At 44.7% G+C, this 22,723-nt stretch overlaps 1 long non-coding RNA gene across 2 annotated transcripts; it reads right to left on the reverse strand.

Annotated features, from left to right (window-relative positions):
• Positions 1 to 6,706: 6,706 nt before the first annotated feature.
• LOC128312578 (uncharacterized) lies at positions 6,707 to 21,636 on the reverse strand. Of its 2 annotated transcripts, none has more exons than XR_008292054.1 (3): positions 21,233 to 21,636; positions 8,736 to 8,812; positions 6,707 to 8,117 (listed from the first exon to the last, which is right to left on the reverse strand). It is a non-coding gene; the product is annotated as an uncharacterized LOC128312578 (long non-coding RNA). The 2 variants fall into 2 exon arrangements; XR_008292053.1 differs by lacking the exon at positions 21,233 to 21,636 and adding an exon at positions 12,500 to 12,876.
• Positions 21,637 to 22,723: the final 1,087 nt, after the last annotated feature.

A 22,723-nucleotide genomic window follows, 5' to 3' on the forward strand; every position in this document is an offset into this window, starting at 1 on the left:
TTCCATGTGAAGATCCAATTACCCCAGCACTATTTATTGAAGACTCTTTTCTCCACTGAATAGTCTTGGTGGCTCTCTTGTCAAAAATTAGTTGACCATATATGCTTGGGTGTTTTTTTTCCTGGCCTTTTGATTCTGTTCCACTGATCTATTTGACTTTTTATGCTAGCATTATACTGTTTTGATTACTAAAGCTTTATACTACAGCTTGAAATCAGGGAGTGGGATAACTCCTACTTTGTTCTTCTTTGTCAGGATTTCTCTGGCTATTCAGGGTCTTGTGCAGTTTTCACATAAATTTTAGGAGTGTTATTTTGTGCTTCTGCAAAAATACCACTGAGATGGCACTGAATCTATGGATGACTTTTGGTGGTATTGATATTTTAACAATATTAATTCTTCTAATTCATGAACACAGGATACCTTCCCATTTATTTGGGTCTTCTTTGATTTCTTTCGGTAATGTCTTACAGTTTTTAGAGCAGAGATCTTTCACTTCCTTAATCTTTCATTGTTTTCGATGCTACTGTAAAAGGGATCAATTTATTTCTTTTTCAGCAAATTCATTGTCAGTGTACAGAAACACTACTGACTTTTATATGTAAATTCTGTATCCTGCAACTTTGCTGAATTTATTGATGAGACCTAAGAGCTTTTTGGTTGAGTCTTCAGGATTTCCTGTATATTAAATCATATCATCTGCAAATAGAGACAATTTTACTTCTTCCCTTCCAGCTCTGATACCTTTTCTTTCTTTTTATTGCCTGATCTAGCTAGGACTTCAGTACTAGATTGAATAGGAGTGGTGAGAGTGGGCACCCTTATCTTGTTCCTGATCTTAGAGGAAAAGCTTTCAACCTTTCACCATTGACTATGATGTTAGCTGTGGACTTGTCATATATGGCCATTATTTTGTTGAGATATGTTCCTTTTATGCCTGATTTGTTAAGAGGTTTTATCATGAACGGATGTTGGATTTTGTCAAATGCTTTTTCTACTCTATTGAGATGATCATGTGATCTTTTTCGTTCCATTAATGTGATGTATCACATTGATTGATCTGGGTATGTTCAACTATCCTTGCATCCCAGGGATAAACCCCACTTGATCATGATGAATAATCCTTTTAATGTGCTGCTGAATTCAATTTGCTACTATCTTATTGAGAATTTTTGCATCTATATTCATGAAAGGAATTGGCTGTGGTTTTCTTTTTTAATAATGTCATTGTCTGGTTTTAGTTTCAGGATGATGCTGGCCTCATAGAATGAGCTTGGGAATGTTCTCTCCTCTTCAATTTTTTTTGGAAGAGTTTGAGAAGGATTGTTATCAATTTTTTTAATGTTTGGTAAAACTCACCAGTGAAGCCATCTGGGCTTTTCTTTGTTGGGAGATTTTTGATTACTGATTTGATCTACTTATTTAAAAAAAAATTTTTTTTAACGTTTATTTATTTTTGAGACAGAGAGAGACAGAGCATGAACAGGGGAGGGGCAGAGAGAGAGGGAGACACAGAATCGGAAGCAGGCTCCAGGCTCTGAGCCATCAGCCCAGAGCCCGACGCAGGGCTCGAACTCACGGACCACGGGATCGTGACCTGAGTTGAAGTCGGACGCTTAACCGACTGAGCCACCCAGGCGCCCCTGATCTACTTATTAATAACTGGTCTATTCAGACTTTCTATTTCTTTCTGATGCAGTCTTGGTTATTCATATGCTTCTAAGAATTTTTCCATTTCTTCTGGGTCATTTAGGTTGTTGGTGTACAATTGTTCACAGTAGCCTCTATGATCCTTTGTATTTCTGTGGTAACAGGTGTAATGTCTCCTTCTCCACTTATAATTTTGTGTTGGGTCTTCTCCCTTTTTTCCTTAGTTAGTCTAGCTAATTGATTAGTCTGTCCACTCTGTTTATCTGTCCAGAGAACCAACCCTTAGTTTGGTTAATCTTTTCTATTGTATTTCTGTGCTCTATTTCTGCTCTAATATTTATTATTTCCTGTCTTCTGCTAACTTGTCTTAAAAGGAACTTCTTTTTCTTGTTCCCTGAGGTGTAGAGTTAGGTTTTTTATTGGGACTCTTTCTTGCTTCTTAATGTAGGTGTTTATTCCTATCAACTTCCTTTAGAATTGCCTTTGCTGCATCCCACGAGTTCTGGCATATGTGTTTTTATTTTTATTTGTCTCAAGAAACTTTTAAATTTCCCCTTTAATTTCTCCTTTGACCCACTGGTTGTTCAGAAGAATACTGCTTCATTTCCATGTGTTTGTAGTTTTTCTAGTTTTCCCCTTGTTATTGATTTCTAGTTTGATGCCGTCGTAGTTAGAGAAGATATTTGGTATGATTTCAGTCGTCTTGAGTTTGCTTTTTTTGTGGCTAACATACGGTCTAGCCTAGCAAATACTCTATGTGAGCATGTATTTTGCTGCTGTTGGATGGAATGTTCTGGATATGTCTGTTAGGTCCATTTGGTCTACAGTGATGTTCAAACCTGCTGTTTCCCTACTGAATCTCTGGATGACCTATCGATTGTTGACAGTGGGGTATTAAAGTCCCCAACTATTATCGTATTACTGTTTATTTCTCCTTTTAGCTGTTAGTTTTTGCTTTATATATTTAGGTACTCTGACACTGGGTGAACAAATATTTACAACTGTTCTGTCTTCTTAATGGATTGAGAGCTTTATCATTACGTAACGAGCTTCTTTTTACCATTTTGAGTTTAAAGTTTATTTTGTCTGATATAAGTATAGCTACCCCCGCTTTTTTGTTGTTTGTTGTTACAGTTCTTTGAAATGACTTCTCACATCCCTTCACTCTCAGTCTGTGTGTGTCTTTAAGGCTAAAGTGAGTTGCTCATAGGCAGCATGGCACTGGATCTTGTTTTTTTAATCCATTCAGACATTCTATGTCTTTTTTTCTTTAAGAGAGAGAGAGAGAGAGAGCGCGCATGAGCAGGGGAGTGGGGTAGAGGGAGAGAGGGGGAGAGAGAGAATCCCAAGCAGGCTCTGCTCAGCACAGAGCCTGATGTGGGATTCAATCCCATGATCTTGGGATCATGATCTGAGCTGAAATCTAGAGTCAGACGCTCAACTGACTGAGCCACCCAGACACCCCTTTTCTATGTCTTTTGATTAGAGAACTTCATCATTTTATGTTTAAAGTAATTACCAATATGTAAGGACTTACTTTTTCCCTTTTATTAATTATTTTCTGGTTGTTTTATAGATCCACTGTTCCTTGTTTCTTATCCTGCTATCTTTGTGTGTGTGTGTTGATGTCTTTTGGTGTCAGTATGCTTTGATTTATCTTTTTTCTTTTTTTGTATAATTGCTATAGGTTTTCCCCTTGTGGTTACCATAAGGCTTACAGCCCCACATTTTAAGCTGATAAACCTTAAATTCAGTAGAATTCCTAAACTTTATACTTATACTTCTCCTCCCCCTCACATCTTAGGTTACTGCTGTTACAATTTACACATTTTTTTATACTGTGTAACTAATGACAGAGTATTGTAGTTATGGTTGCTTTTACTATGCTCATGTTTTTTAACTTAAAAAAATTTTTTAATGTTTATTTTATTTATTTTGAGAGAGAGAGAGAAAGCGTGCAAGTGAACAGGGGAGGGGTCGGAGAGAGAGGGAGAGAGAGGATCCCAAGCAAGCTCTGCACCATCAGCACAGAACCCAACACAGGTCTTGAACTCACAAACTATGAGTTCATGACCTGAGCCAAAATCAAGAGTAGGATGCTTGACTGACTGAGTCACCTTGGCACCCCCATATGTTTTAGCTTTTAACGTAGAATTATGTTAATAAGTGAATTATGCACCATTACCAAATTACAGAATCTGACTTTGACCATAAATTTACTATTACAATGAGTTTTACTATTTTTCTGTTTTTATGATGTTAATTGGTATTCTTTCATTTAAAAAAAATTTTGTTTAATGTTTATTTATTTTGAGGGAGAGAGAGACAGAGTACAAGCAGGGGAGGGGCAGAGAGAGAGGGAGACACAGAATCCAAAGCAGGCTCCAGGCTCCGAGCTGTCAGCACAGAGCCCGACGTGGGGCTAGAACTCACAAACTGTGAGATCATGACCTGAGCCAAAGTCGGACGCTCAACCGACTGAGCCACCCAGGTGCCCCAATATTCTTTTATTTTTTAATGTTTATTTATTTTTGAGAGAGAGAGAGGGAGTGCGCACACATGCGTGCATGTGAGCGGGGGAGGGGCAGAGAGAGATGGGGACAGAGGATCCAAAGCAGGCTGTGCACTGACAGCAGTGAGCCCAGTGTGGGGCTTGAACTCATGAACCATGAGATCATGACCTGAGCTGAAGTCGAATGCTTAACCGACTGAGCCACCCAGGCGCCCCAGTGTCCTTTTATCTCTGCTTAAAGAACTCCCTTTAGCATTTCTTGTACGGCAGATCTAGTAGTAATGAACTCCCTCAGTTTTGTTTGTTTGGGAAAGGGGTTGTTTTTTGTTTTGTTTTTTATATTTTTTTAAATAAGGCTCCATGCCCAATGTGGGGCTTGAACTCACAACCCTGACATTAAGAGTTGTACACTTTACTGAATGAGCTAGCCAGGCATCCCTGGGAAAGTCTTCATTCCTTTTTCATTTCTGAAGGACAGCTTTGCTGAGTACAGTATTCTTGGTTGACAATTTTATTCATTTTTTTAAAGATTTTATTTTTGAGTGTTCTCTACACCCAATATGGGGCTTGAACCCACAACCTGACATCAGGAGTCACACAATCCACTGACTAAGCCAGCCAGGTGCCCCTCTTGGCTGACAGTTTAGTTTTTTTCCTCCAATATTTTGATTAGGCCAACCTATTTTCTGTTGGGCCAAAATGTTGAGAAACTTGTTCATAGTCTGACAAGGGTTTCCTGGTAACTTCTCTCTTTTCTAGTTTTGCTTTTCCACTCCTTTCTTTGTCTTGGAGTTTTGACAATTGAAGTATAATGTATCTTGGGGCAGCCTTATTTAGGTCCAACCTATCTGGAGTCCTTTGGGCCTCATGGATCTGGATGTCCATTTCTCTTTCCAGGTGTGGGAAATTTTTAGCCATTATTGCTTTATTTTTTTTTTAATTTTTTTTCAACGTTTATTTATTTTTGGGACAGAGAGAGACAGAGCATGAACGGGGGAGGGGCAGAGAGAGAGGGAGACACAGAATCGGAAACAGGCTCCAGGCTCTGAGCCATCAGCCCAGAGCCTGACGCGGGGCTCGAACTCCCGGACCGCGAGATTGGGACCTGGCTGAAGTCGGACGCTTAACCGACTGTGCCACCCAGGCGCCCCAAGCCATTATTGCTTTAAATAGATTTTCTGACCCTTCCTCTTTTTCTGCTCCTTTTGGAATTCCCATAATATGAATGTTGCTTCTGTTCATTGTGCCCCATATATCTTGCAGTTTTTTTTACTCTTTTTCATTCTTTTCCCTTTTGTTTTTGTTTGTTTTGTTTTTGTTTTTGTTTTTTTTTTTTTTTTTGCTCCTCTGACTGCATAATTTCTGATATCCTATCTTCCTGGCTGCTGATTCTTTCTTCTGCATGGTTCTTATTTTGAAATTCTACTGAATTTTCCAGTTCAGTTACTGTATTTTTCAGCTATAGGATTTTTTTTATGGTGTCTATTGCTTTTTTGATCTTCTCCTTTTGTTCACACAGTTTCCCCAACTTTTCTGTCTCTGTGTGTTCTTGTGGATCATTTTTCAAGAGGATTATTCTGAAATTCTTTGTCTGACAGTTCATAGATCTTCATTTCCTTAAGACCAGTTATTAGAGTTTTTATTAGTTTCCTTTAGTGGTTTTTTGCAATTCTTGATTCCTTACATTGCTGCCTACACAGTTGAGTCATCAGGCTCTTCTTCCGGACTTTATAGGTTTACTTTGGCAGAGACAGAGCTCTTCACCAGTCAGCTCAGTTTGGGTTTCTGGGTGTGTATGCTGGTAATGTCCTTGTGCAAGTGGGGTCTGCTATTATGGTCTATTTTGGGGCAGAGCAAGCTCTGGGGTCAGGGATGGGAGGGTGGGGAGAGCCAGTGGCTGAGAATCAGTGGATAGGGCTGTGGGCTTGGTTCCCTTCCCAAGCGAGGCTGTAAGTCGCCTGGACTCTCTGGTCAGACTTACTAGATGGTTGGAACTGTACTATATTCAGTGGTGGATGGGGCTATGCATTAGCCTCCCTGCCCTGGCTGGGCAGCAGGATGAGCCCCAGGGCCTGTATGACTGACTGGTGAATCAGGCAAGAGCATGCAATGAATTCCCGGGTCAGGTGAGACCACCAGTTTTGTTCTGCAGATGGGGAAGCCATGGACTGTGCCCTCTGTTCAAAGGCTACTGCGTGTAGGGCTGCTGAACGGGCTTCACAGCTCCCTGTGTGCTCTGGTAAAGTTCCCTGGTTGGGCCGGCTGACGGCCTTATCCAGCATTGAGCGGGGCTATGGGAGAAGCAGCTCTAAAACTGGTAAAGCTCTTTGATGATTGTCTTAACTTCAGCCACCCTGCATCCCAAGTTCCCTGCTAAAGAGGGACACCGGTTTGCTCTGGGATGACTGCCTCTGCCTGCCCCTCTCTTGGCTCAAGCACTGCTGGGCTGCACAGCTTCTGTGAGTTGTCTGCTGCCTGCTTGGAGGCCCCCCCCCCCCCCCCCCCCCCCCCCCCCCCCCGCCAAGACCCTCTCCACAGCAGGGGGGCTGTGACTCAGCACTTTGCCTGGGCGTGGGCAAACTGGGCTCTAGGGCTGGCGCAACTTCTCATCTGGGGATCAGGGTCAGGCAGCTCGGCTCCCTGCTAAGCCCCCTGGTCAGAGTGCACCCCGGACTTGCAGATGAACAAAGCCGCAATTGGGGATTATTACAGAGGCACCGCAGGCGTGCACTTGGTCTGCGAAGATCTGTGTGCTGGTTGTTGCAAGTCCTGCCCCCCTTTCTCCATCACAGTCAGATTCCCAGTGATTAAGCAGATTGCCCCGCAATCCCCGTGGTGCAAGGTTAGAGTTGGGGCTCCCTTGGAGGGACTCACAATGCTGGTGGGGGCTGGTTGTGGCTCCTGGGTTCTCTTTTCCTGCCAGACACCTGGAGGCTCAGAGACTACCTCTCTGTGTGATGTGGCCCTGGCCTGGGGGGGAGCAACATGGTCAACGTGTAGCCATTTCTTTACCCTTATAACACAGTGCATCTTGGTCTCTGAAGTACAGGGGTGCTTTAGCCTCACCTCCAGGTTCTAGGAGTCCCTGAGGTGTCTTCTTGAATAGTTATTGGTTGTTCTTCTTATGAGGGGGAGCAAAGTCAAGAACAACCTATGTCACCACCTTGGTGACGGCAACTTTCCTTTTACCATTAAAAGATAAAATTCGCTGGTGCCTGGGTGGCTCAGTCATTAAGCATCTGACTTCAGCTCAGGTCATGATCTCGCGGTTTGTGAGCTCGAGCCCCCATCGGGCTCTGTGCTGACAGCTCAGAGCCTGGAGCCTGCTTCGGATTCTGTGTCTCCTTCTCTCTCTGCCCCTCTGATGCTCATGCTCTCACTGTCTCTCAAAAATAAATAAACATTAAAAAATAAAAAAAAAAAAAAGGATGAAATTCTTGGGTTGCCTGGGTGGCTCAGTTGGTTAAGTGTTCAACTCCTGTTTTTGGCTCAGGTCATGATCTCACAGTTGGTGAATTCCAGCCCTGTGCTTAGGATTCTCTCTCTCCCTCTCTTTCTGCCCCTCCCCTGCTCACATGCGCTCTCTCTCTCTTTCTCAAAATAAACTTTAAAAAAAAGATGAAATTCTGTCTTTCTCCTCATACAGAATAATTTCTATTAATTTTACCACTTCAGGATCAGCCCATGCATTGCCACACACACACATTCCTTATTTGTAAATATAAACTTTTAGTCAAGTCCCATTTCGATACATCTTGGGGAACCTTGCTATTGAACACTGTAAATATTTAAAAACTATTACAACTGATGCCAGATTTCTTGTTATCAAAGATAAGACCAGAGATGTCCAAAGATAAAAAATTTTGTAAGTTCAGAATGGCACAGCGAAAGAGCACACATTGTTCAGGCAATCTTGGCAGAATCTAATGTCATAAAATTTAAAAGTCAGAAAACTCTGTAAGAGAAAAAAGGAGAATATTCTCCGCAGGTCCATCAGATAAATCTGAATTCAAAACCCAGATCTGCTATATGATTAGCTATATGACCTTCAGCAAAGAAAGTACTTAACATCTTTAGGTTTCAGATACCTGATCTACGAAACGAGACTCACAGGGCATACTTCAGTGAGTTGTTTTGAATCTTAAATGAGAAAACATACGGGTAAAGTCTACAAATGTTAGTTTCTTGTTCTCCTCTAGACATGAAAATGAAAGCATCTAAATTAAAATTAGGCATATGTAGGGGCGCCTGGGTGGCTCAGTCAGTTAAGCCTCTGACTTCGGCTCAGGTCATGATCTTGCACTCTGAGTTCCAGCTCCACCTCAGGCTCTGCACTGACAGCTCAGAGCCTGGAGCCTGCTTCAGATTCTATGTCTCCTTCTCTCTCTGCCCCTCTGCCTCTCATGCTCTCTCTCTCTCTCACAAAAATAAATAAACATTACAAAATTTAAAAATTAATAAATAAAAGTAGGCATATGCAAACTTAACCTTTAGAAAATACATCACAAAAATGAAATTAATTCTACCAATAGCTTTAAAATGAACAAACAAGCAGCAAAAGGATCAGGCATACCTTAATTTGGTAGTTTTTCAACTTTACATCCCAGATTCCAATTGTTCAAGTACATCTGGACACGGGGAGAAATTTCCCTACAAGGGAACGTGGGGACAAAAGTTGGCATTGTTTGGATTAGGGCCAGCATTCCAACTCCTTCTGCTGAGTCTTCTGCCTTTTTTTCATTTAATGAAGTCTATTACTGTGTAACTTCCTCCATTCCCTCTTAGCTTAATGGAAATGCTAAAAGCAATCCCCAATATCAACATATCAAATAGCCTGGGTGGTAGTCTCAGTCCTAGATGAGTCTACCTACCTGCTGTGGGGGCCTTGCTACATTACAGAGGTCATGGTTGCAGACACACCCTTTGGCCAAGGGTGTTGGCAAAGCTAGAGTCACTAATGGTGCTGACGACAAACAGGAAGTGTCCGATGACTCTGTAAGACTCCTTAAAATGCCCTTAATACTAGGAAGTTGTGGCTTTCTGCTGATATCATGGACTAAATTGTTGGGGGTGGTGGTGGTTGGCTTTTTAAGTTTTTATTTTAATTCCAGCTAGTTAGCATACAGTGTAATATTAGTTTCAGGTATACATTATAGTGATTCAACACCCGGTGCTCATCATAGCAAGTGCACTCCTTAATCCGCATCACCTATTTCACCCACGCCCCCCACCTCCCCTCTGGTAACCATCAGTTTGCTCTCTATAATTGAGTCTGTTTTGGGGCGGCTGGGTGGCTCATTCGGTTAAGCGTCCAACTTCGGCTCAGGTCATGATCTCACAGTTCATGGGTTTGAGCCCCGCATCGGGCTCCGTGCTGACAGCTCAGAGCCTGGAGCCTGCTTCGGGTTCTGGCTCTCCCTCTCTCTCTGCCCCTTCCCTGCTCATGCCCTGTCTCTCTCTCTGTCTCAAAAATAAAGAAAACATTTTTCTAAAAGAGTGTTTCTTAGTTTGTCTCTTTTTCACTTGCTCGTCTGTTTTGTTAAATTTCACATAGGAATGAAATCATATGGCATTTGTCTTTCACTTAGCATTATACCCTTTAGCTCCATCCAGGTCATTGAAAATGGCAAGATTTTATTCTTTTTTATGGCTGAATAATATTCCTATCTTCTTTATCCATTCATCAATTGAGGAACACTTGGGCTGCTTCCATACCTTGGCTGTTGTAAATGATGCTGCTATAAACAGGGGTGCATGTATCCCTTCAAATTAGTGTTTTTGTATTGTTTGGGTATATACGCAGTAGTGTCATTGCTGGATCCTAGACTAGTTTCTACTTTTGACTAGTTCTATTTTTGACTAGTTCTATTTTGACTTTTTGAGGGAACTTCCATACTGTTTCCCACAGTGGCTGCACCAGTTTGCATTCCTATCAACAGTGCACGAGTATTTTTTTCTCCACATGTTCGCCAACACCTGTTGTTTCTTGTGTTGTTGATTTTAGCCCTTCTGACAGGTGTGAGGTGATAACTCATTGTAGCTTTGATTTGCATCTTCCTGACGGTAAGTGACAGTGAACATCTTTTCATGCATCTATTGGCTATCTGGATGTCTTTGGAGAAATATCTGTTCACATCTTCTGTCCATTTTTTAACTGGATTATTTGTTTTGGGGGTATTGAGTTTTATAAGTTCTTTATGTATTTTGGACACGCACCCTTTATCAGATATGTCATTTGCAAATCTCTTCTCCCATTCCATGGGTTGCCTTTTAGTTTTGTTGGTTGTTTCCTTCACTGTGCAGAAGCTTTTCATTTTGATGCTGTCCCTATAGTTTATTTTTCCTTTTGTTTCCCTTACCTCATGAGACATATCTAGAAAAAAGTTGCTATGGCTGATGTCAAGGAGGTTACTGCCTATGTTCTCTTCTAGGATTTTGATGGTTTCAGGTCTCACATTTAGATCATCCATCCATTTTGAATTTATTTTTTTGTATGGTGTAAGAAAGTGGTCTGGTTGCATTCTTCTGCATGTTGCCGTCCAGTTTTCCCAACACCATATGTGGAAGAGACTGTCTTTTTTCCATTCAATAGTCTTTCCTGCTTTGTCAAAGATTAGATTACCATGTAGTTGTGGATCCATTTCTGGGTTTTCTTTTCTGTTCCATTGATTGTGTGTCTGTGTTTGTGCCAGTACCACACTTGTCTTGATGACTACAGCTTTGTAATATAGCTTGAGGTCTGAAATCATGATGCCTCCAGCTTTGCTTTGCTTTTTCAGGACTGCTTTGGGTATTCGGGGTCCTTTATGGTTCCATACCAATTTTAGGATTGTTTGTTCTAGATCTGTGAAAAATGCTGGTGGTATTTCGATAGGAATTGCATTAAATCTGTAGATTGCTTTGGGTAGTACACTTGAACAATATTGGTTCTCTCTATCCATGAGCATGGGATGTCCTAGACTAATTTGTTGATCAGTTGGTCAACCCTTTAGTCCTTGCACATCCAATGGCTAGAATTTATAATGAGTTTGAGGAATATGATAAACAGATAAGTATGGGGATGAAGGCTGGTGGGAGGTGGGTGCTGGAAATGATTAAGAAACCACTGGACATGAAAAAACATGGGCCACCGACTGCACCATGGAAGCAAAGCTCATCTGTCACAAACATCTGTCTTTCTTACTCCTTCCCTTCATCCCTGTTTGCCTCCCTCCTTTTTTTCTCTTCTGACAAATATTTATTAGGTGTTTATGTATGCATAGTACCACTAAAGTTACAAATGAGAATGAAACAAGCTGATTCTTGTCTTCAGGGAACTTCCACTCTAGTGAGGGAGACACACAAAGAACAAACAAAGTCAACACAGAAAAAGGCTGTGAGTTTTCCCCAGACTTGATCAAACTCAGGATATACTGGTGCCACCATGTGGACAGCTACCCCTTCTAGCTTCCTGCCCTTGTGGTCTGCACAGCTAGGTCTCCCACTGAAATGAATAAATGGCAGCACTGCCACCTAATGTCTTTAAAAAAATAAACCTTTAGGGGCACCTGGGTGCCTTGGTCAGTTAAGGGTCCGACTCATGATTTCAGCTCACGTCATGATCTCATGTTCGTGAGTTGGAGCCCCACATTGGGCTCTCTGCATGGAGCCTGCTTCAGATCCTCTGTCCCCCTTTCTCTCTGCCCCTGCGCTGCTCACATTCTCTGTCTGTCTGTCTCTCTCTCAGAAATAAATAAACATTAAACAAATTAAATTAACTTAAAACTTTTTAAAATAGGGGCACCTGGGTGGCTCAGTTGGTTGAGTGTCTGACTTTGGCTCAGGTCACGATCTTACAGTTCGTGAGTACAAGCCACCTGTTGGGCTCTATGCAGACAGCCCGGAGCCTGGAGCCTGCTTCGGATTCTCTATCTCCCTCTCTCTCTGCCCCTCACCTACTCACACCCTGTCTTTCTCAAAGATGAATAAACATTTAAAAATTTTTTTAAATAAAATAAAAAATTTTTTAATAAACCTTTATAATTGTACCTAAACAAAATTTTATTTATTTATTTATTTATTTAAAAAAATTTTTTTCAATGTTTATTTATTTCTGAGACAGAGAGAGACAGAGCATGAGTGGGGGAGGGGCAGAGAAAGGGGGAGACACAGAATGAGAAGCAGGCTCCAGGCTCCGAGCTGTCAGCACAGAGCCCGACTCGGGGCTCGAACTCACGGACTGCGAGATCGTGACCTGAGCTGAAGTCGGACGCTCAACCGACGCAGCCACCCAGGAGCCCCCTAAACAAAATTTTAATAATGAGCTAGCCTCCCACTGTTGCTCAGAAGCCCTCATACCTGTGGCTAAGTAAACACCTGCTATCGCTGCCTTTCCATGAGCTTGTCCTGCACATGGTGTCTTAGTGCATCCGATCGGCAGCCCAGCCTCTTCCGCGGGCTCAGTTTCAGTCGTCAGGTGGCATGAATGCCTGCTTCTCGGAGTTGTGCCCCAGAGGCTGATTAGAGTAAAGGCGGCCACACAGAACCCTGGAACAGCTAACGACAGAGGTGAACGACTGCAAAAACCAAGGAAGACCAGCGGCTGGGAGTAAAACGAACTAAGGTGAAGTTAGCTGAAAGCCACGAGGCTGATTAGAAGGAACAGGAATAACATGGACAGTAAGCGAGGAAGAATGTAGCCATGACATTGGGAAGCAAACCACACTGGGATGCCCAGCAACGTGGAACATCCAAGATCATTTGCTCTGTGACACGGAAGAGGCTTTCCATGTTGTAACTAGCAGTAGGGTTCTAAAGCAAATTAGAAAAAAAAAATTATTATGTTTTACTTTTTAAAATGTTTGTTTATTTTTGAGAGAGTGTGAGCGGGGGAGGGGGAGAGAGAGAGGGGTCCAGAGGATCCGAAGCAGGTTCCATGCTGTCAGCACAGAGCCCAACGCGGGGCACGAACTGGGACATCAAGACCTGAGCTGAAGTTGGACACTCAACTGACTGAGGCACCCAGGAGCCCCTAAAAAACTTTTAAAAAGTGAAATCGATTGTCCTAAGGAGCAAGTTTAAAAAATCTAAATAAAATTTGGTCTCTTTCTCATTAGTGCTCAGTTGTCTTTAATTGACACGTTAATTAATTGATTAATTAATTAATTGTCTTTAATTGACACATTAATTGATTTTACATACTAAATCCCTTTTAATGAAAATTTCTGGGCCTTTCCACCTTTGCTCACCTTAAAGCTTATATTAAGATCTGTTCTTAATATTCCTTTTAACTATATCATGTTAAACATGATGAATTTCTCTTAAACACTCCTCACAACCACGCATTTTCCAATTAGCAAAATTCCATAAATTAACACTCTGAGAGTGATCTGGCTTTATACACATAGAAAGGGATTCATTTCTACCCTTGTCTCCACTGATGTTTTCATCTTGTTGCTCCTTGCTCATTCCGTTAGGACTCTTGCTTTTTGGAGATAAAAGAAAAAGAAAAAAAAAAAGAACATGCTTCCTCATACTTTTGTCTTTTCTATAGGTTAAAAATCAACATTGTTTTTATATTTGCCCAAGACACACTATTAAAATCACTTCAAAGCTTTTTAACCAGAATGTGTACAGAGAAGCCTTGTGGCAAACTACAGAACTATTTTATAAGAAATTAATTTGAAATGCCAGCAGATTGTGGCATTAGGCTTCCAAAGTGATGTTACATTAATTCAGCAAGAGTATCTTACAATTTTGTTTTAATGTTTTTATTTATTTTTGAGACAGAGACAGAGCATGAGCAGGGGAGGGGCAGAGAGAGAGGGAGACACAGAATAGGAAGCAGGCTCCAGACTCTCAGCTGTCAGCACAGAGCCCGACAAGGGGCTCAAACTCACGGACCGCGAGATCATGACCTGAGCTGAAATCGGACGCTTAACCAACTGAGCCACGCAGGCGCCCCAGCAAGAGTATCTTAGAGCCATTCTTTGTCAGAGGACAGGATGGTATTTTGATCTTAAAAGACAGAATGGGAACTCCAAACAGTGAATTATGCACAGGGTTCATCATCCATATTGGTAGAAGCATTCAAGTGAGTTTCCTCTATGAGATTAGTCTCAGATCCTGTCCCACTCACACCCACTATTGGACAGTTTTTCCTTCTGGTTTATATATGAGGTGAATATCTCTTTCCCCTGATGAACCGGTGTTGGGGTACAAAACCTATAATTACCCTCCACGGAGACGGCAGTGGAGATTCCAGCAACCTCATCTGATCTCCGGAAAGCATTCGGCAGCAGAAGTCGTGTTCCTCACAAAGTCAGAGGACCCGGTTTGGGGTCTTAACTCTGTCCCTTGCTAAAATTATAACTTTGGTAAGCTACTCCATTTCTCTGGGCCTCAGGTTCCTTGTCTCATAGAATGTGAAAAATAACGACTGTCTCATGGAATGTAATACTAAGGTGAAAGTACTTGGCGGTAGCAGGTGCTCAGAAAATGTCAGTTTCCTTCCTTCTACAAGCCAGAGGAAGGAAGAGGCACAGAGCTGTATCGGTCAGCTGCCGCTGTGTAAGAAACCACACCAAAACTCAGGGTTCATTCTGGCTCACGCAGCCGCAAGTTGGCTGGGGGCATGGCTGTTGACTGGGAGTCGCGAGGGTGGCTCTACCTTGGTTGTGTTGTCCCGGAGCCCACGCCGATGGGACAGTCACTAACTGCTACGTGTTCTCGTTATGGTCGAGACAGAAGTGCAGGAGGGCTGACCAAGCCCACGCGCGGCCTCTTCTGATTGAGGCTCAGACCTGTTGTGATGTCACTTTTACCCACTGGCCAAGCCTGACGTCCATGGTGCAGTGAAATATTTACCACGTCCAGTGGAAGGAACTGCAAAGCCATATGCAGACGGCATGGACACAGGAAGGATAAGAGTGAGGGAAGACACACAGTCTCTCAGAGAAGCAGAAACAGCCCCAAGACCTCCTAGCATGGGGACTGGACAGTCCAAGCCAGGCTAATAAAACGCCCTGCAGCCTAGGAGCAGAGGGACAGTGAGGCTGACACAGCACAGGATCCCCTGCAATGTCAGATGAGTCTGGTCTAAAAAAAAACCCCAAACCCCCAAACACAAGTGAGGATGATGAAAATAACTTCTCTGCTCTGACACGCATTTATCAAGTGACACTTATGGGGAGACGGGTGGTGAATATCTGTTTCCTGTGAACTACAAATTAACCGACACACAGATCCTGCCTCTGCTCATTTTGTCATCCACAAATGTCAACCGGAACATCTGCTGTGTCGCGGGCACTGGGTGGAAAATTAGTGAGGCAAAGACTAGTGGAGAGATGGACTAATAAGCCATCACCAAACGGCGTGATCAGCGCTATGGGAAAAGGAAACCGGGTGTGGCTGGAACACACAGGAGGGGTTAGGAACCTTTGGGAAGCCTTGGCAAGGGGAAGGAAGGCTTCGGAGAGGAGGTGTGACCCCCTAAGGTAGGAATGAGGGTTAAACACAAGTTCTAGATCATAAGAGAAAAAGGTGAAATGTTTTATAGTGGTCTGGCTGGCAAAAAAGGAGAGGGACTTGGGGCGCCTGGGTGGCTCAGTCGGTTGAGCGGCTGACTTTGGCTCAGGTCATGATCTCGCAGTCCGTGAGTTTGAGCCCCGCGTCGGGCTCTGTGCTGACAGCTCAGAGCCTGGAGCCTGTTTCGGATTCTGTGTCTCCCTCTCTCTGACCCTCCCCCATTCATGCTGTCTCTCTCTGTCTCAAAAATAAATAAATGTTAAAAGACAAAAAAAACCCAAAAAACAAAAAAAAAGGAGAGGGACTCACTCGTAATACTCCCTGTTTATATGCCTCTCGGGAAGAAACTCAGCAGTGGTAGACACGGGAAAGGGTCTCTGTTTCCTGGCCACTTCTCACAGATTTAACTCCATTTATTTATTTATTTAATGTATTTATTATTTTTAAAATCTTTTTTTCTTTTTTTAAAAAAAATTTGCTTAAAATGTTTATTTTTGAGAGAGACAGATAGAGTGTGAGCGGGGAAGGGGCAGAGAGAGAGAGAGAGAGAGAGAGAGGGAGACACAGAATCCGAAACAGGCTCCAGCTCCAAGCTGTCAGCACAGAGCCCGACGCGGGGCTTGAACCCACGAACCGCGAGATCATGACCTGAGCCAAAGTCAGACTGAGCCACCCAGGCACCCCTTAAATCTTTTTTTTTAATGTTTATTTTTGAGAGTGAGAGAGAGTGCGCACACAAGCAGGGGAGGAGCAGAGAGACGGGGAGACACAAAATCCAAAGCAGAGCAGCACAAAGCCCGATGCGGGGCTGGAACTCACGACTGTGAGATAGATCAGGACCGGAGCTAAAGCCGGATGCTTAACCGACTGAGCCACCCAGGCGCCCCGATTTAACTCCTTTCAATCATTCAACAAACATCACGTGCCTGGACCCAGCGCTGCATGGGACTGCAGGGGACGGACGTGGCTGCCACCCTCCCAGAGCTCTGTCATTACAAGAGAGTCTGACACGCTACCACGGCGGAGGCCTCCGCCACGTGAGCCTCTAGCAAGGGGGTGACCCTGTCCGGAGCACAAGGGAAGCATGGCTGAGGAAGCAGGCACCGGCTAGGTGAGGCAAGGGCGGAACGGCCCATGCGTGTGGGTGAAGCATTACACACGAAAGTGCAATTCTGCCATACAGAAAACAAGAAAAGCAAATGGGAGAGACAGTAGGCACTCAGCCTGTGAGGCCGAGGCAGAGATCATAAGATGGCTTACGTCAATAACGTGGGAGGTATGTTGAACAGAATGAATGAAGCACGTGCGGGCTCACGCGGGTAAAAAGCACGGAGCAAAGGACAGCGTCAGTTATGCCCAGAAAGAGACAGAAGCTCCAAGATCGACCGTAGACATTAGTAAGGCACAGGCTGCCACTGCCAGGCTGATGGCAATGCCATTCCTACGCTGGCTGTGTTTGGTGTCACCTCTTCTGCCCTGGGTGTGCTCTGCACCCAACATCCAGGTGAAAGCTGAGCAGGTCATTGGCGAGCCAAGCTGGCTGGATGTACTGCCCGAGTCTTTTGGAACGGGACGGGTACTGGATCCAGGCACCTTTCTTCTGTTGACCCCCGCCCCCCGCCACCAACCCCAAACCTGCTCCTCATAACCACATCCTAAGAAGGCTGGTGGGACAAGAGAGGAAAGACCACCAAACACGGTAGAAGGCACGGTTCAGGTGCTGCGATGCTGCCCTGTATCCCACTCAAGGTGTGCTACCCTACCTCACGTCTCCCCCTGCTTCTTCTTGTGTCCTTCAGATTGCTCTGATACCCCACGTGGTCCAAGCTTCTTCACTTGGTCTTTGTGACCTTCCGTTCTGTGACCTCTGGGACAGGCTGCCGGGTGGTGAGCTGGAGGCTGCCACTGCATCAGTGATTGCCTACAGGTCATGCTTCGTGAGTTTCTTCCGCGGAGCTCAGCAGCCACAGGATCAAGGGCACCAAGGAGGCTGAGAGTTGTGTTTGTGTGGGGCTGGGGTTCCACTGAAGGGCTCACACAAAGCAGGGTAGGGGATGGAGGGCATTAGCGAGAGGAGGCTGATGTGACAGACCATGGACTTTAACCTGATTAGGGAGCAAAGTGGGGGCAAGAAAGGAAGTCGGGGATTTGTGCAGGGTGGGGGAGGGGGGACAGGAGGACGAGGAAGGAGGACCAAGAAGAAGGATGAGTCTGGCTAGCATGAGCCACAAGCTAGAAGGATGGGGGGCTGTGGCAGGAGGGAGATATTTGAATGTGTGACTTCAGAAGGAATCCAGGTCACCTATGCATCAACTTTGTCATATGACCTTGACGTGACTGTACATCTGGGTTCAGAATTGACTTCACTGCACCTCCCTTGACTTTGTACTTCAGTACTTAGCACTCATGCCATGCCTTTGTAAGGACTGAAGATACGCTAAGACACCTTTCGATTTCACCCACCCCAGGGTGGCTAACCCACGACACACAGCTAACTTCTAGCTGTCCCCACACGGTAGTGTGGGCGGTCACATCTTCCCACTTCATCGTATTACAAGACGATAAACGTTTTAATGTACAAACTATTTAAACATTTTACTAACATAATCCGGTTTTTTTTTTATGTTTATTTTTGAGAGAGGCGGGGGATGAGCAGAGAGAGAGGGAGACAGGATCTGAAGCGGGCTCTGCACTGACAGCAGTGAGCCTGATGTGGGGCTCGAACTCACAAACCGTGAGACCATGACCTGAGCTGAAGTCGGACGCTCAACCGACTGAGCCACCCAGGAGCCCCTTGCAACACTCACTCTTAATGCCTACTGCCATCTGCACACAAGTGGAATTTCTTTCTGGTTTGTACTGAGAACTGGGATTGTTGGATCCAGATGGGCTCTCTCACTGTGATGAGTTTTTACAGTGTTAACTAGACTGGGGACTAAAATGTCATAGGAACAATCCTGAGGCTTTGAAGGAATTCAGAGCAGTTAAATGTATTGTTACTTCGATGTTTTATCCGGCTCTTAACTACAGCCTTTCTTTCTGTCACTGAGATCCTCCGAGAAGAGGTTAATAGAACATAAAAGTACTTTGAGAGAAGACAGGAGACAGAATGGCCCATGTCAAATAAGTGACTTTTCTGAATCACTTATCTTGTTCATCACAAGTGCACTTTAACACAGCTGTATGATGCTGCGCCATCTACCCAGGAACTGGACATTTCCTCTGTATGATTTCAGCCCATAAACTTAACTCATTAATTCGGCTGCTAAACCACTTAGAGGATTCTGTATGTTGGCCTAAGCCAGTAATTTTGAATGCATTTTTGTAATATTATTATAGGAAGAATAGAATAGCTTTTGGTTTTGTTAACTTCTGGTGTGATCAGTCTGAGAACGTTTGTGTGAGTTCTATCTTGCCACTGTCTCGTTCTGATATGGGTCCAAACTACAGCACCCTCATCTGAGAAGGACCAGTGTACGTGTTGCCGTAATATCCAGGGCGCTCGTTAAATTCAACAAATACAGTTACCTTACAGATGAGATGTCCCCGGTGACTTTAAGCATCAGAGTGGAGACAGAATCGGGGGCTCCTGCCAGCCTTCTCTGAAGGCCTTTTTGCCCTGGCTGAGTCTGAAAATAGCAAACACACAAACCACAACGGGCACCTCGGAAATGGTGAGGCCCATGCTTGCTCCTTCTCCCTCTCTGGTCCATCTCTGGGCCACATTATTGCAAGACGTACAGTTTTATTGCGTGAATACTTCGATGTTCCCTTTCCGAAGGGAGGACTGTGACTTGTAAGTGAATTGGCGCACTGGGTGGAAAGAAGCCAAGAACACTACCCTGAGTGAAACATGAGGAAGAATGCGTCTGTTCTGGGGGGGAGAAGGGTGGACGGAAGGGACCCTGCCCGGCACACGGCAGGAGGGGAGACACACCCTCGGTTGGCGGTAGAGATATATCCAAGGGGACCTGTAAAATCGTGGGGGATGTAAAACCCTCCTCCATCACCCCTATGAAGTCTCCAGCAAAACTGACCTTGGCCACTGGCGCTCTTAGTGTGAATGGAGTTCTTTTTGAAGCATTCAAAGGCAGCCAGTCATCACAATTACACATAATAAACACAAAAGTGGTTTCCAAACTGCAGACCAGGGTCCGCTGGTGCGTGTGTGAAAGCAATGTAGTGTTTCATGCCCAGCATTTAACAAATGAACTACGACAGAATCGAAAAGATCAGGGCAACTTGCACAGAATAAAGGTAAGGTGGTTTTTGGAAAATCTTGTACGTTTGTTAGCGCCTGTGGACTGCTATAACAAAATACCACAGGTTGATTGGGTAGCTAATAATCTAGAGAAATGTTCTCACAGTTCTGGAGGCTGGGAAGTCCAGGATGAGGGCCCTCTTCCTGCTTCATAGCCGGTGACTTCTGTTGTGCCTTCCTGCGGCAGAAGGGGCTAGGGATCCCTCTGGAGCCTCTTTTATAAGGGCACTAACCCGTTCATGATGGCTCCACGTGATTTAAGCACCACCCAAAGGCCCCACCTCCTAATAATCATCTTTGGGGGGTTATAATTTCAGCATATTAATTATGACTATGAACACAAAAATTTTAGACCGCCACATTATATAGGTCCTGAGTTGTGATATAAAAGGCTTTTCTCCTTGTGGATCATGGTAGAGAAAGCGAGGAACTCCACACTACAGTATAATGCGTCAATTACAGTGACATTGACACTTGTGACACCTCTTGACAGCTCGCTCAGCTCTGACACGTGCCTAGAGTCCTCATAAAAGAATCTTGATGCCTGCTCCCTGCTGCACTGTTCACAGCTGCCCAGAGGTAGAAACAACCTAATGTCCGTCGGGGATGAATGGATATACACAGGATACACACAGGATATATCTCTGGTATATACATACATGGAACATCATTCAACCTTAAAAAAGAAGGATCCTATCATGTGCCACAACCTAGATGAACCTGGAGAACATTGATATGAGTGACATCAGCCAGTCACAGAAGGACAGATAGTGTATGATTCCATTTAGATGAGGTACATAAGGTAAGCAGAGCCCTGTAAACAAAAAGTAAACCGGTGGGGCGCCTGGGTGGCTCAGCCAGTTGAGCGTCTGACTTCGGCTCAGGTCATGATCTCATGGTCTCTGAGTTCCAGCCCTGCATCAGGCTCTGTGCTGACAGCTCAGAGCCTGGAGCCTGCTTCAGATTCCGTGTCTCCCTCTCTCTCTGCCCCTTCCCTGCTCACAGTCTCTTTCTCTTTCTCAAAAAAAACCACAAGCATTAAAAACAATTAAAGAAAAAAAAAAAGAAAGTAAAATGATGGTCGAGGGGCTGGGGTGGGGGAGATGGGAGTATAGAACTGTAGTCATGTGGGATGAGAAAGTTCTAGAGAGGTTTTGTACAATAATGCATGTAATCAACAAAACTGTATTGTATACTTAAAAATTATTAAGAGGGTCGATTTATGTTATGTTTTCTAACACACACACACACACACACACAGAAGTCATGGCTCAGTGTTCCCCAGGTTGGGTACTCGCTCCTACCTCCCGTTCTTTCCGCTTCTCTGCTGCTTTCAAAGCCTTGCAGATCTTGTTTTGGAATCTCCGCTGAGCCCCCTTAAACAACCCTCTTTGGCTGAGCCCATCTTGCTCAGGGGGCCGCCTCTGACTTGCTGGCACTGGGCTCCACCTGGAGCCCCGGGGACCGCAAGACCACCGGGGCAGGCTGCCCCTCACCGAGGCAGGTGGGCGTGGCATCAGGGAGCCCCGCGCATGCGCCAATGCCACCAGCCTCAGGCCGCCTGCCCCACCTGGCCGCGCCTGCGCAACAGGTGGAAACCCTGGAAGAAGGTGGTGGGTGCTTTGATTTTTTTCTCTCTCCGCTTGCCACCTGCCCATTGCCTCCTGGGAAGAGGCTCCTCGGGTCACCTGCACGGCCACGTGTGCCAGCCAGGGGCCTTCCTTGCTCAGAGGTTGCTCCCTTTTTTGCCCTGACAAAGATGCTTTCAGTGATCCCACTCTGCTCCGGCTCCCCTGGACAGGTTTTCGACGACGCCTGATTTTTGGACCTCCCGTTGTATCGTTGTCCCATTTCAGCAAGAATCCAACTAAATCAGTTTATCCAGGACACCCCACCCTCGTTATCTGATCGCCTTCCATAACTGATCCTCCTCCCCACCCCCAGATGAGGGCTCTTCACCCCGCTGGCCCTCAGCAAGAATCTGCTTACCCCTGTTGTTTCCTCTCAGTAATTTCCATCCACTGTCCCCCAACCTGCTCCTCGGCTGTGCATCCCCACTTGCGCGTGCTGTAGGGAGTAGAGCCCGATGTGTCTGAGCCACTGCAAGATCCCATTGCCCTGGGTCCTATACCCCCTCCCTCTACCTTGAATAAAATCTGCCTTACCTCTTCAACAAGTGTCATGACTATTTTCTTTCCTTAACAGTACTCACTTGGTGGGTTTCAAAGCTCAACAGGTCACAGACTCTGCAATCAACATCCTCAATGTTTGGGGGGGGGGGCAGTGTTTTATACAGATGGGAGGGAGGAGGCAGACAGCAGGACCGCTCTGGACTGAATGCAAATCAGATGATGTCACACTCCTTCCCCAAACCTTCTATGCCTCCCTAGTGCCCTTCCAAAAAGTTCAAACTCCCTATGTCAGTTTAGCAGGACCCTCATCATCATCACCCTCTCCAGCCTGCCCTTTGCTACTTCTCTCCACTTGTAACTCCTTGTCCAGGACTCCAGAGCTGCCTGCAGCTCCCAGACCTTCTCTCCCAAGCTTTTTCCCCCCCTGCCTTTGTCAAGTCCTGCTCTCCATCCCTATAGTGCGTTAAGATGGCCAATTCCATGTACTTTTCAAGTCTTAGCAGAAATGGAGTATTTACCACGAAACTAACAAAGCTTAAGTTTCAGGGTCTGTGCTAAGCCTTCATACCTAATTTTGTAACCTGGTATTCCTTTTTTTAAGCAGGGCCCCCAAGTTGTTAAGTCTTGGGCCTCACAAAATCTGAATCTACTTCTGAGTCTCAG

Source organism: Acinonyx jubatus, chromosome D2 (genome assembly GCF_027475565.1).
Source record: "Acinonyx jubatus isolate Ajub_Pintada_27869175 chromosome D2, VMU_Ajub_asm_v1.0, whole genome shotgun sequence".
Taxonomy (NCBI): Eukaryota; Metazoa; Chordata; class Mammalia; order Carnivora; family Felidae; genus Acinonyx; species Acinonyx jubatus.